The sequence below is a fragment of the Blennius ocellaris genome (genome assembly GCF_963422515.1).
Source record: "Blennius ocellaris genome assembly, chromosome: 1".
NCBI classification, from domain to species: domain Eukaryota; kingdom Metazoa; phylum Chordata; class Actinopteri; order Blenniiformes; family Blenniidae; genus Blennius; species Blennius ocellaris.
The window spans coordinates 24,465,162-24,481,448 of NC_137650.1; positions in this window are offsets into that span (position 1 = coordinate 24,465,162).

Sequence of the window (16,287 nt, forward strand, 5' to 3'; positions counted from 1 at the left end):
GACTGACACAAACTGTTGGTAAGACGGCTTCTCATGGCACACCCAAAATGGCACATGGGGAAATTCACTTAACTAACACAGTCGACTCTGGACCCAGTCTGCAGTACTGTGGGCAATTTGAATTTCTGGTGTGTGAATAAAGAGTGAAAGTTGCGGCTTACAGAGAGGACATTTGAGAATGATTATGGTAAAGGGATGGATGATGGTGCCATGTGAACACTTCCTTATTCTCTGTTGTTATATCTCACTTCACTATCAGTTCTGTCTCTAGCATTCCCTCCTCCGTCCCCCGTCTCCGCTTTCAGTGCCAGCCAATGACCAGAAAAACAAGGAGCTCAACTTTAACTGGAGACAGACTTTAAAACCAGAGCAGCAGCTATTAACTCATCTCTGCAGTCTTCCTGCTGAGTCTGCTGGGAGCTTACACTCATTTCCTATGCAGACACTCCTAACAGATGACCTTGGTCTTATCAGAACTGGTCTAGATCCCAAACTGGGAAGATGTAATAATACTATTAAATATATTTGTTGGAAAAAGAGACAAATATTCTTTGTTATTGTGTTCAGATTTAGCCTCTGAGAACCTTGTGGCAGAGTGCCTGTAACTTGAAGCCAACAATCTCTGTCATCTAATCAGCCACAACAACGTTTAGATAAGTCTAATTTCAAAATGTACGATAGATGCTCTAGCTTTTGGTTAATCTCTACAGATGTTTATCTGCCACCAATGGACCAAAGCTTCTTCTGGGAGTATGGGTTCTGGGGGAAAATTCACTACAAGCATGATTGGAACGACAGGCAGTCCACACAGATTTAAATGAATACCATACATGTCCTGTTTGACACATCACTAACAAAAAAGCTTTCTTTTGTGCTGCGGGTTCCATTTTTAGCCTTCTAGTCAAACCTGTCACATAAGCATACAATAGGGCTTTATTAGCCTATCCCCCACACTGCTGTGCAAAGACGGTCAGATCTCCAATCTGAAGAGAACAAGCAGTTCCCTTTAAAGATCTTGTGTCTGGGGCTAATCTGGTAAACTCCTATAAATGCTCCTCAGCACCCCAGATGGAAGGAATTAGCACCAGCAGACACTGCAGAGAGGCTTTAAGCCTGCAATATACCGCCGAGATTAATTAGCTTCCAACTTTAGATATTATTATAGTAACTTAGGTTGCTACAGAAACTACCATGTCTTCATCTCAATTAGACAGTTTTGTGCCGGAGACAAGGCAAGGAGCCGAGGTGCTTAGCAAGGCAGCGTCTTCTATAATGCATGTTGGCCTCGTCCGTACTCTGACAGCACTTAAGAAACCTACAGCCATTTGAGTGACAAAGATCTCATCTATTTTTTAGTTTTGACTCTTAACTGTATGAAGGAAGGCCTTATGTGCATGGTTATGTGTGCATGTCTCTGTGTGCAGGGACATTTAGATATATTGTGGGACAACAGCCTCAAATCTACTTTGAAATGATCTCATCTTGGTTTAAGTTGCAGTATCTATGTGTGTGAGTCACACCTTTAATGAGTCTCCCTCATGCATTCCTCCACGGCTTCACTCGCTGGCGCTGCAGATTCACAAGTCTGGTCTTTCAAATCTGTGTGTACGTGCTGGCTAAGGCCTCCAACTGAAGGAAGATGAGGGATATCCACAGAGACAGGAACTATACCTTTAAGGGGAGGAAAACAGGCAATCTCCTGCCAGTAAGAAATCTGTATCAAATTGTTTTGTGGAAATGACCCAGAGTGGACAGCTCAGACCTCTATCTGTGTCCGTGTCAGAAAGCTTAGATTCTGAGTCTTGCAATCATCCCCTATGCTGCCTTTGAAATGAATTTTATTTGATGTGGTTTAAAAATATATTATTAAAACCACCACGGCACACTATCACCACCAAGATAACATGCTGACTCTGATATATAATCAATTCATGTGAACCAGTTTCACTTAATTCTAAAAGTACTTTGCCTGATGCTTGTCTTCCCTCCTCCCCTCTTTGCATCGTGTAAAAGCTGCATCTCAGATAGGAACATCTTGTATGCCAGTTTACATTAAGCATTTCTGACGACGTCGTTCTTAATGACAACTTTCACTCTCACAAAGAGGCGGGGCTGGACACTCCATTAACGTAGCATTAGACCAAACTTTTAAGCCTCTTCAGACAAGTCATCTCTAGTGTTTGGCAGCTTCTGAGGTGGGCAGCTGCTTATTACACATTAAGTGCTTTTAGACACAAGAGCAGAGTATGTGGTGAGCGATGCATTAGGAGACAGACTGTCGAAGACATGTGCTCTCTCATGGATGCCACTTGTATTGATTTCTATAGCCTTTTAATTTGAGGCACTTTCACTTAAGGCCCTGACAAATGTGAGAAAAGGCCGACTGCATATTCAGCTGTTAATGCTACAATCATGTTCAATTAAAAATGCATGAGTTCACAGATGTAAAGATAGGTCTCTCAAATTGGATTGTGTTTGGTTGATATTAAATAATTGGAACAGGTTAAAAAACACACAGCAGAATGTTGGAATTGTATTTAATGATTAGCAAGCAACTTAAATGTAAGGAAAAAGTCATGCATCAGTTTGTGAGAGACCGTGAAGAAGGCAGAGCGAGGACAATTAATCCCTCAGAGGCTTCGACTGACTAACCAAGTAGAAACAGCTCGTTGCTGCGTGTATGACCTTGCCAAACAGCCTTCAAAAGCGCAGGTGACCACTCCGCTGCTTGATAACTTTCCCATGGCTGCATGTGCTAAGTGAAATTGCTGGTTTAAGCTACGGAGATATTAGATGGAGGGTTGATGACATGCAGAGAGAAAAAGAGGGAGGAGTGCAGACTAACTGCCTGTCGAGCAGGCCGAGGGCGCCCGGTGTCAAGCTCATTAACCTCGGCAAAAGAAATGTTGCAATGAAACAGAAGATACGCACGCTGCCGGGTCACATCCTGAAGTGCTGCTCCTTGTAAAACCTGAACTCTCACCAACTGACACAGCAGCGCCGGTATTTCATATATTAAACGTCTTTTTCTCTGAAGTGGTGGGATAGGTTTTGAGAGAATGGGGAATTGTGTATGATACTGTAAGTAGATTTAAATATGCAGATGCAGAGGTGGCTCAAGTCGGGCTCCTGTGAGGGCTGAGCTCTCTGCATGTCTTGTGATGGAAGTGGATGAATGTCATTATACAGGTACTAGGGCCTCTCAGCATATCTTCATTTATAACACTTTTCATACAGCGTCTACAATCCTGACCTGTTCAAACAAAGGCTTTGTCCCACACAGACACAATCAGGGTGATGAGTAAACACACACACTACGTCTATCTTGCCTATTAATCTGGGCACCCAGCTGTGAGCAGGGCTTTGCTTATGCCCTATCTCCTCTGGTCCACACTGCAGACCGTTGGTATTGCTGCCCATGTTTAGATTTCATCGAGAGCCTGGGATTGTTTCAGTGCAGCACAGATCAGAGCACCCATCTGCATGGATCGTATGAATATTTTTGTGAATAACTTAGAGTTTCCCTTTGGGATGAAAAACCTAATGTAACAATATCCTAAAGATATTGTTACATTCTACTAATGAAACTGAGAAAACTCCGTGGAGCAGGACCTTAAAGTTGCATCTCAAATGAATAAAAGGAACAATAAATGTAGATATTTTACCATTGATAAACAATGTGGAGTTGAAAAGGATTCTAAACTGGACTGCTAATGCAAATATAGCACTATTGTGTGAACATTAATAAGGCCCTTTTGACACGACGTCTACCTACACATTCACAGAAGAAATATTTACTACGGCTGTGGTGCGCATGCGTAGTAGAAACGTTTCAGAACCTCTTTGATTGTGAGTCATGTTGTACACTGAGAGGGGTTCATGGACTTGTTCATGCTCCCACAGTTAACCTGAAAATTTTTCAGTGTCAGAATCTTTTTCCTGTCACCTCATCAAACCATGTGACAACTGGTGAATCAAAGCTACAACCAACAGAAATTCAACAGGACATGTTGCAGTAATCAAAGGGACCAAGGAGGTAAAACATTGGCTTTCATCCAAATTCTCTATCTACTTCCATCCTGAGGTTCTTCCCTGTACATGCTACTTCAACAACTGCTCTATTCTCTGTTAGCTTCATTTATTCGTTTCCTGAAGGCACCATAGCAAACGTAGATGAGGTACAGGATAATGTTATTATTCTTGCATGCTGAAGTATTTGTAGCAGTTTTCATCTGCAGTTTAGTGGAGAGCGATGTTGCACAGTCAAACTCACTGTCACACTCATAGTGCAGGAGTGTAGCAGGTTGTAATCATACAGGATGACTAAAACTGAGTTTTTACATGATTGAAATGGCAAATCCCAAACAAATGATGGAGCCCACTTCACAGTCTCAGGTGAATGAAGTTTTAGTTCTGACCAACATGTTTATTTAGATTGATATGATATTAGAGTATCATAAATATCCTTGTACATAAATAGCACTGTCGTAGAGTACTTGCCTCAAAGAAATACAATGTCTACTCCATATTACACCCGACTTTTCATTGTACAAAACTCCATCAGCTGACCGTTAGTCCCCAAACTCTAAAGTAAGCTGTGCTTTAAATGCTGTTTTCTTTTTTTTTTTAAGAATGTATTGAACATGAACTCATTCCTCACAGATGGTAGCATTAATCTGATGAGTGGAAAGAACCACATTCACTGGCGTTGATTTCCATTATAGCTTATGGCTTTCTGTGGTATTCAGCCTTTTTTGAAAGTTGATTTCAATAATGTCGTAATGTGTTGCCTGTCATCCATTAAAGTATATGACAGTAGAAAAAAAACCCAACAGGATAGTCAAGGCACTTTGCATTATGGGATACAGTTGGTGAGGTAGATTGGCTTGTTGCTTTCTTTAATGGATTGGTGCAACAACATCCAGGTCTTTGGCATGCTGCACATTTTGCTTTTGAATGTGACACAGCATTCTAAATCTTATCTGGATTGGTACCTATAGCCAGCCATGATGGCATTTTGGCAGTGACTCCTGAAATGTATTGTATGAGCACTTTATCTGTCCCTTAGAAGACCAACAGATGTATCAATAGTTAATTTAAAACACATGTACCAGATTTGTATTACTATTATTATTATCATTATTATTATTATTATTATTATTATTACACTGGGTTCTTGAATTGGTTAGATGCAATATGTCAGTAAAAATGAGTAAATATCAAGATTTGTGTATTGATAAAATCCACCAAGGAATTGATAACATTCTAAACCAACTTTAGCTCCAGCAACACTACATGTTCATTACCTGACTTCCCACATTGTTCATGTCATACATACCTCCTCTACTTGCGGTCAGAGGAATTTTGAGAATTTTGATTGTGACATTAATTTTGATATGTGTAGACTGCACAAGTCCTACTGACCTCTACAAGTGCTACAGGTGGTATCAGGAGATAGGCAAAGAAAGCTATCTAGGAAAAGAGCCACTGTTTATGTGATCTTTATGTGTAAGAAAAACTGAGAAGTCCATCACAACGGCCGTCTGTGAACCACACTGTGCCTCGCAGGACCTCTGGCTTCAAGGTTTGAATATAATATGATGACAAATATTCATCTTTTACTTAAGTGTTTCAACAAGCAACCAGTATTTGAAGACTTTAATTGACATACTTTGCTATGCTTTAATTTAAGAGACAAATTCTTGTAAAATACATGAATATCCCCAAATATATTTTGAAGACACTAAAAGAAAACAGAATAACACACAAAAAACCAAATATTTTTTTCCCTATGATTCACTTTTCCCTCAGAGAAACAGTAAAACTGTCTCACAAAATTTCAGAGCGAGACGTCTATCCACTTTTTAAGTGAGCAGAGCTGTCACATGCTTGTAATTTTCTATGGACGGGTACTTTATGGACCATTATTTCAACAAACTACAATTTCTGCCGGACCAAACCACTTTAGAGGGGCTCACTTAACAATGGCTGGTAATGGCAGGACTGGACAGGTGAGTAGGGAGAAATCACAAGCTGTCACCATTTTGGTTTTAGTATCTTTCAAAGCTCATAGAAGAACACGCTAATATGTTATTTTTTGTAAAAATCCACCTTAAAAAATGTGATTCTGGAAGAAGTGTGGACATTTTATTGTTTAGCAAAGATAATTTAGACAAAAATGTTGATGAGCATATGCTTAGGATCTTTGAACATGCTGTATTTGAAAAAAAAAAAAAAAAACCCAAACAAAACAGATTTGTCTGAAAGCACGAATGAAAAAAAGTGTTGGAATAGAGGTGAGGTCTGTGACTGTGTAGGTGAATATTCCATGACATTTCATCTGTGGTACTGTTCGGGTGGGTGTGGGGTTGGGGGTGGGGTGGGGGGGGTTGACACTGGCCATGCGAGCAGAGGGCTGGTTGAAGCATGAAATTCATTGTCAAATACTTTCTTCCAATTTGTAAGATAAAAAAAAAAGTGCCTGATATGAGAAACATGACAGGAAATAAACATTTACTGACGTAAATAATACGAGATTGCTACCTTAATTTAAACAGGAGGTCTTGAAAATCAACAGACTCTGCATGTCTCTTTTCTTTGTGACCACTATGCCATATTACAATCCACCGTGTCATTTTGGATGGCTCAATTCATGGAGCGTATGGACAGATTAATAGAATATAACAGAAATCCTATTACTCTTTTGAATCGCTAGGCAAAATGCATAAATTGTAAAGAGCGGGTGTGTAGGGGGATGAGAGGGGCACACGAAACCTGTTAATGAAGGGCTCTGATTAGCATTTGTTAAAACTCAGTGAAGTTCTTGCATGCTAAAGGTCAGGCTGCTGTTCTGACACGAGGAGATGAAAACGTTCTACTTTTTGGGGGAATGTCATGATTTGAATTAAGATTGTCAGATTGGCTGTAAGCTCGTATCACAGTGCAGGCGTCATGTATGACCTTTTCAAGGAATTGTCATTTTCCGCCCCTGTGATGCCACCATGGCTCAGTGGGGGAGAGGCCCCTCTTCTCTCGCCATGTAATTTGTCCTGGGTGTTACCATTCACACAGCACTACTCTCAGCCACTCAGCCAAATGCCTATGTATCTACAGACCAGCAGGCTGCGACTGCAGAATAACAAGAATGTGGCTGCTCAGGTTCTACTTTACGCTCTGAGTGAACCGGGAGAGGCCTGTGCTGTGTGCTGCTGCTGGCCTGAGCATCACACAGCTCTGCAAAGCTCCAGCACTGCAGCAACCACTGGTCTAAAGCAAATATGATCGCTGCAAATGATATTTACTACACTTGCAACAACAGCTTCACCGGTGAGTGATCATGCACTGATGCCTGCTGTGGAAAGTTGTTTTGTACTTTGCAGCAAACTCTTCTTTTCTTCCCCCTCACAAAGATGTGTGTTCAGAACACACAACACAAGACAACACTTTCTATTGTCTCATTGCTTGCCTCTCATGTTGTCTCATTACTGTTGTAACACCATTCATGAGAAGTCAATATTTCCTCATATAGAAATTAAAAGAGCGTACCTACATACGAGCTACTATACAAATGCTTTATTTTACTTCTGTATTGCTGTGACATGTATGGTTGTCCATCCCTGATATTTCAGCAATGCAATATTCATTTGTTTTGATCTGACCTCTGGTATTTATTTGATGGACTAATTCTCAGTAATCCTCTCAGTAACATATCATTTGTTGAGTGTTACAGTGTATTATATTGTGGTACACAATTCAACCCACTATACTAACCGTTCATCACATTATTCTTGCATGATAACTGCACTCATAGTTTGTGTTTGATCTTTTACCCACAATGCTGTGCTTGTCAGGTGGAAACGTATTGTCCCGGTGTTGTGTTTCTACCCTGAAGAAGAGCCTCTGAGCAGTGATCAGTGTTTGTCTCTCTCGCCTAAGGTTTTGACTCGAGACCGGGCCTTTCTGTGCATGTTCTCCCTGTGAATGGGTTATCAAAGTTTACTCTGTCCACAGCTCAAAAACCTACATGTGAAGTAAATTGGTGACCTTAAAATGCCCATAGGTGTGTGAGCGACTGTTTTGGCCCGTTTGGAACTGACTTGAAGATGCGTTTCAGGTGGCAAGCCCCGACGCAGACTGTTTACACTTGTCTGCATCATGCATTTTGAGCTAACCACTTGAGAGTGGATTGTGTTTCTATCTCTATGTCACTTCAGCTAAATGGCCCACGGCCCAATTGTGAGTCATTCAACTTGCACTGAACACTTTTCTCTGGAAAGACTGTGTAACAACTCTTAAATGAAAAACATGGCGCGAGCTGATGATATTTACATAAGATGTATTTTTCTACGATGCCACCGTTCCGGAACACATTTGCGATGCATGCTGTTCACACACTACAAAGCCTACGTGGTCAGATGCATCCCTGACCGCCTACAGGAAGTGATTTGATTGAAATCGCATTGGTGCCAGTTCACAAATGTCTTTAGGGCTTGCCACTTTTAATCAGATCACTGGAAATGCTTAATGTTAATGTCAGGTGTAAACGGACCCACTCTCTCTCTGTGTTTGTCCTGTGTTGGACTGCTCACATGTCAATGGTTCTCTTGATAAAGCGGTTTTTGAGCGGTAGTGTATAAAGTTACTCTACTGCTGCGTGCTGGCTCCAGCTAGTCCATACCATTTCCATCACTCGAAAAAAAAAAGAAAAGAAAAAGAGAAAACAAACAAACAAACAAAAAAGATAGCTATATTTGTACTCAAAGAACTGCAAAGAAAACTCAGTTAGCAGTTGTGCCTTCAGCTTTACGGATCTTCACATTGGTGAAAGATGTGAATCCTTCAAAATAGATCATCCCTTTCTTTCAAAACACAAAGAAATAAGCCAGGCCACAACAATACATTGTGAAGTGCTGCTTTTTAACAAAAGATATATTATCAAAGAGAACGATCGAGTAGAAGTTGGTCTTTGATGTGCCCCCTAAGGTAAAGAAATTGCCCTGCCTTGCTCAAGGTAGTGTATGAAGAGCAGATCCATTAATTCTAAATGACACGGTTGCAGTAAAAGCACTTTGTAAACAGATCTACACAAATACAACACACATTTCCCAACAACAAACATAACATGAGTAGGCTCTTCGCTCACACATAAACACAACAAAATACTAATGACACAGCAGGATAAAATCATCCAGACATTTAAATTAATTCACTTTTTTAACCACATCAAGCCCAGCTTGAACAGACATACACAGATATTTGGAAATGTGAACCAGGACAGCCCTTCATTCACGAAGACTTCAACAGTTCACTGGTTATTAACCAGTGAACAGAGTTTTGCTTGAGTTGACTATTTCCAAATAAAAAATTTTTTTCCTACTATACCAGCTTAAAAGGTTCTGGCATTATTGTCTTGATTCAATTAGCTTGATAAAACCGTGAAATTAAAAGGTCACAAACAATTATCACTTCATAGATTTAGAAAACCCATCACACTGAACTTAATTACATCTTAGGAGCAAGTAAGTGGTGGAGGGGTGAGCATGCGAATATATTCACAGTGACATTTTAGGTATTTTCTGTTTTTGTAATGTTGAGACTGTCAACATCTCAAATCTGAAGGCAGGATTATAAACTAATAACTGATAACTGATTATCACAAGAGGGGATGAGGGAAATGTTTTGGGACAATACAACATGGCAACATGTTTTCGTGGCCTTTAAGGGACTTTTTGCTTGTCATGAATTGGAGGTTTGCACGTTTAACCATTGTGACACGACTTCTACAGTCTGTCTTCTGAGATTTGCACCTACAATGAAGATCATGCAGCATAGCAGCACTATAGCTGATGTGGCACTGCTGCCCTTTCACAGCTAATTGGTCGCTCTGCGCTCATCATCTGGTTATCAGCAATGATTGGCTGATGGTAAGCTGCGACTGGTCATTCGAGTGTCACTAGCCTGTGTTCCTGTAATTAAAATCTGTCAGCCAGAACCACATCCCTCGTCGCCACTAAACCCTTTCGTCAGATGGCAGGGCTCTGATAAACTGTCCTGCAGCTATTTCTCTGATGAGAGAGTAGCACCACTCACGGTGCCAAAGTTTGGGGAACTGAGGAAATGCTTGAAAAAGTCCTGAAGTTGGTCTAATGGTATAAAAATAGCCAGATCAAAACCTGAGATATTTGCACCCTTAGTCGCACAAATCAAAGACACATTTATTAAACAGAAATGTTGCAGTGATTTGTTAACTTGTTTGTATTGATTCATGCTGCAGAGAAAGGATGTGTAGTCAGGTGTTAGGTGGGATCGACTGGACGGCACGTGGACTTTTTTTTTACTAAATCATTTTAATCACAGTGTTAAAACCACTCCGCCACCAGAGTGGACTAAACACAACAAATAAATGTGTTTTGGATTCCAGGTAAAGCAGAGATGCTAAATCTCACAAAGACTGAATATCACACCATTACCTCCAGATCACACGCTGCTATACAAATAGTGGTTGAAGTGAGACTTTCTTTCGCCAACGCCTGTGGTCATCATGGAGTGATTGACCGAGTGGCACACAGTGTGGAGCTGGGTACGTTGGTGAAGAAAGTTTTTGAAAATGTTTTGTGAAGTACAATGCAGAGAACATTTTATAAGAAGGTCCACAAACAAAATTCGTGGGGAGCCAATTGAGGAAGTGACTCTACTCACAATAACAGCAGCATCATTGTTGACGTCTGGTTCAGTTCGTGCCTCCTTTTCAAATGTGCAAAAAAAAAAAAAAAAAAAACCTAACCCAAAACAAAACAAAATAACAACAACCCCCAGCTCACAACTATAAACAAAGTGTTTTCAGCAGTAGTAAAATCACACTGTATGTTGTATTTTTGTTTCTTCACATAAACGCCTTCCAGTGATTAGAAACTTTTAGTCAATCAGCCTATTTAATGTCAACAGCTGTTTGGATGAACATAGTAAAGAAATAAATATAGAAATCTTATATAAATAAAGTAATTTTGCCAGTCAGGGTTTCCTCTGTCCCAACTCTTAAGAAATGGTGAAACTACTTACTTCCAATATGTAATGTTTTCTGTTCTTGTTATTAACAAGTCTTTCTGCAACATGAAAATCATTGTATCCTTTACAATTTACACATTGTCCCAACTTTTTTACAGTTGAGACTTATCTTTTATATCTGAACTATCATTGAATTGAAATATTTTCTAAGTAGAAAAAGCTGTTGCCACAAGTTTGATTTTGACAGAAGTCAGGTATTCTTCTGTGAAGACCTGCAACTGTCATATCAGCTACACTTATGACTTAATTATGATTTAATTAATCGAATGTCAACATTTAAAAAGTGAAAGATAAAAACAAGCTTTGCATTCCACTCATTCATATTTTGTATCTTGTAAAAACTATAGGAAATATACCTTGTAGGTAATGTTCTTGCAGTTGTTCTTATCGTGAATGTAAAACATTACCGCCTGATGTAAACTGTTGTCCCACCAAAAAAGGGGGAACAAAAAATGTGACATGAGTGACAAGAGACTGCAAAAGATACTTGATTTTTTTTTTTTTTTAATGATGTTGAACATTTGTCGGCGGCTTTAACTACTGGAGGGCACTTCACTGTAGAGTTTCCAGCACGCTGGCCTTCAGAAATGTGGACTACCGAAATCTTTGGAAATTAATTAGAGACAAATCCCTTCTCGCTGCTGAAGTGTGGCATTTAAGGCATTGTCCTTGGTGCTCGTATAACACCACCTTTCAGTGTCAACCCTTCTCCTTCCACCAGCTGGATAATGCAGCCTAATCCACATTAGCAATCACTCCGGTCCCTGTTGTGTAGTGACAGTCCTTCCTAATTGCTTGGCATTATTAGGTACTTTACTTGTAAATTTGAAGAGGAGAAACATCATTCTACTGCATCCAAGCAGCAAATGATCCAATTTGCTTAATTTCCAACAAACACCAGCCAGTGTCTGTTTCCTCCCCTCTCTCTGCTAACGCCTATAGTTTGCTGAGGGGAATGGTGGGCGAGCACACATATCTGATTTGACAGTTGACTCATTTATTAAATTCATCATATGAAATGGTTATAAATCTAGGAATAATTAAACGTACACCAACCTATGAATCAAGCCATATTCCCAGACAGAGAGCAATAAACAGCAAGAATTTCATCAGATTTGGATCTTTTCTGTGGCTCAAGAGTCTGACTGAAACCAGTCTTTATTCAAATGATCTGGCGCCTATTGTTTAGAAGGAAGCAGAGTACCTTTGATCTAATATAACATCTTTCTTTCAGCACCGCAAAGCTGTTTACTTAATTAGATTAGGCAGATGTGATAGCTAGTACATCAGCGTCAAGGCACGAATGAGCCTCTAAGATTCAAACACTGCTGATTTAGTGAAATAGCGGCTCTCACCCAAAAATATGTAAATATCTGAGTCACCTCATGGGAAACTCTGGCACTGGCCTGAAGGGCAGGGAAAGGGAAAATCGCCATATAATCTCTAATCCACTGAATCTTTATCTCTCTTCTTTTGCTTTTTCTCCTGACACACTTACACTGCCTTGCTTTCTTGGTTGTCTTCTTCTCACCCTCGATGATGCTCTTTTAAAGTTTTACAGTCACTGTCTCGCCTTCTGTTTCACTTTCACTCTTAAAGAGATTTACATATGAGTTGTTGACTGCGGGTCGCTCACTATTTTTCTGTCTGCATTAAAGGAGAATACGCAGGCCAATCCGGCTCATCTCTCCTTCTGCCTGTCAATCAGCCAGACGGCCGGTGTCCCTGGACTGCGTGTGGAGGAAGAGGAGAAAGAGGAGGGGATTCGACGCGGCCCAAGGCGCACCACTCCAGACCATTGGGGAACAAGGCAGACATGACAACCTGATGACACTTGCTTTTGTGGATCGTATCATTTTACCAATCATCTGCATTTCATTTATGTGAGACTTGGTACTCCAACGCAAAGTGTCAGGCCTGTTGGCCTAGTTAGGTTGAGAGTGAAGTTGGCTGGGTAAAAAGTAAGCTGATGAAACCCTCCTGTCCGTGGCCCGCTGACAAGCCAGGCACTCCAAATGAAAGTGGAAAGGCAGCCTTATTACAGTACGATTCACACAGCAAATGGAGAAGCAAATGTGACTTGATATCCCAGGATGCCCTTTGTTGTTGTTATTACTGCTGTTGCTATTGTCAATAATGGTGATGATAATGCCGGGTGTTTTGTTTCAGTGCTCCCTTTTGTTGTATTTTTGTTGTTCTACCCTAACAGGCTTTGTTGGCAGAAAAGCAGCTGCGGCTGGGAAGAGACACATTTTTCACATTGAGGGTTGCACTTTGTTATTGTGCTTCTCTCTTTTGAATTTAAAACATAACATGAAAATCCGAGATCCCAAGCTCATCTGTCTTCAACAGTGTGGTAAACAAGCGAGCTGTGGATGAGCGTGAATTTGGAGTTGAAGCACAAAGTTTGGTTCGTCTGTAGATTTCACACTTGCAGCAAGGACTACCACACTTATCGAAAGATCTTTTATATTTAAAGTCCATCTGATAACAGCAGAGAAAAGTAAGTACAGATACAAGAGTAAAACAATACTTCAGTAAAAGTAGAAAGAGTATTGATTTCAATAGTAAGAAAGTTAATTCAGAGATGGACTTAAGTACAAGAGATGGTCACTTTTTTTTCTATATCAAATGGCGTGTGTGTGTGTGTGTGTGTGTGTGTGTGTGTGTGTGTGTGTGTGTGTGTGTGTGTGTGTGTGTGTGTGTGTGTGTGTGTGTGTGTGTGTGTGTGTGTGTGTGTGTGTGTGTGTGTGTGTGTGTGTAAAACTGTTTCTTCTTGACTGGGGGTCACCACTTTGGCTCATGTCATTTAGATGTTTGGTTTCACACAGATGTTTGTCCTTCCTGATGCAATCCAGAGCAACGGAAGTTAAGGACCTTGCTCAAGGACACATAGTATAGGGTGACAATAGATACTGATGTCCAAAAAAAAAAAGAGAACACATGGACCATCTTTGAGATACTTAAATAGTACTATTATATATATATATATGTGTGTGTGAAAATTCCCATGAGCTTTTCAGAGGTTGCTTAAAAAGGCTTTATTATGTTAAGAATAATCTTCCTTCCACAAGCATTGATTAAAAAAGTTGTGAAAAGTTGTGAAAATCATGCCACTTCTGTCTAGCAAATCTAAATACAGTGGTATTTCAAGTCTTACTTAGAAAATAAACTGATTACAAACAAATAAGGAATAATGTCACAAATCCACTTGAACAGCCTCACAAAGACAGCGTTTTAATTAATACTTTGAGGGGAGATCAGAAGAAGTACTTCTCCAACATCTGCTCAATCTATGACTGAGCGTAGCAGAGCAGTCCAAAGTCAAAAATGGTACGGAAGCTCAAATACGTTCTTAAGTGTTCTATTAAAAACAATGAAAACTGGATGGTTTTGTGGACTTTTTAAAAAACAAAACAAACATGTCCAGGTAAATGAGGATGCTTGGTCACAATGCGCAGTGGGATTCACACCCGCAGAATCCCAGTCACAACCTTGCTTCTCTAAAGCGCCTCGAAAACAATATAACCGGAGTTCGCCTCTCTTTCCTACTCACCAGCCAGTGTGGATAGTGGGTTTCCAAAAGTTACGAGTCACTCAACATTTCAGAAAATATATTATTTGACTGGATGACAACATTAGCAGAAAATGTATCTGTGGCACTTTTGGAGATGTTAGAGAGATGCTCAAAGCAGAGAGACTGCAGTTTTAGCTTGCACACAACAAATGTGGGTGAATATTAGAATAATAATGACTCGCAGGTGTACCTCAAACTTAAATGTTTCTCAGTGACATTTTTATACTCTAGTTTTAAAAAGAGATATACAAACTGTTTCTTCAAAAGCCAAAAAACCCAAAACAAGAAACTAATAGATTTAATGATGTTATAGTTTTGGTATGTTTGTCCTGAGAAACCATTTTCAGTTTTAAAAAGTGATAAAAACATTTTTTTTAAAGAAATGTAAAATGGAAAGGTTTTTAAAGATAAACAAAAGTTTTAGTTGAATGTTGCTGTCTGTAGTTCACATAACTATATAACATAATACAAGAAAGTATCCGTACTGACCTCTGGATGTAGATGCAGACTGTAGGATCTCCATACTTTGCTTTATTAACATTTTCACTATACAAGCAACTTCTTGTAAGAGATTTTGAGGAACATGAACCATCTGCCCACTTCGATCGATTGCAACAACAAATAAATGGCATTCTTTAACAAACAGTGCTGTTACGTTTTAGATTCAAACTCATTTCTACACAAGCAATGATTCAATATCGCACCTCAGCTATACACGGAGCTGATGTAACTGTCTTAAAAAAAAACAACATGTTAGAAGAGAAGCTTTAAGTGCCAACAGAAATGCACCTTATACTGTTGTGTCGATGCACTTAAGAAGAGCACAGATTAGCAATTAGGCCCTCTTCCACTCTTTGTTGGCACTACTGTCAGTTCTCCACAGAGACAAGAACACTCTGAGACAAACATTTAAAAGCTTTTCGTGTAAAAAACAGTGGGAGAGCTCTGTCTGAAAAAAAAAAAGTCTAAATACAGAAATGAATAAATAAATACAATAAAATGTGGGCACTGTTCTCATTTTGCAGCTTGGATGCAGCCTTGTCAAACGGCACTTAAAAGCAAGGGAGCTGGTCTTGGGGGAGGTTGAGATGTTTATTCTAATGGATGCCATAATGAATGCTTACAGAGTCAGGCCTTGGCTTCGATAGGGGGCTCTGTGCCAGCATGGTTTTAAAGCAGAGCAGTCACTGCTGCAGCCCTGGGCGCTTGGCACGCCGAGTTCTCCACAATCTCCCAGCACACACAGAAATGGCAGCAAGGACCTGCAGATAACCACCCGTGAAATCTCTCATCACATGCCTTTGATTACTTGTCCACTATTTACTGTTTTTAAACCTTGAACTTCAAACAGACAAACAATTCTCACGAGGCTATGTTTATTGAAGACGCTTGACTACAAATTGCCACGATGTGGAGTCCTGCCGTACTGATGACACTATGGAGGCACAGGGAATTCGAATCGTATGCTGGTTGTGTCTTCGGATATCTATTTTTTTTTCTTTCTTTCTTTCTTTGTTTTTGCACTGTTTCCTGGATCATACCAAAATATTTAACCAAATTTTGAAAGCAGGCCTTTTTTCCCCTGCAGAAATCCTAACTGTGTTTTATAAATGTGTGTCTATTTTTCCAGATTAAATAGAGCTTAT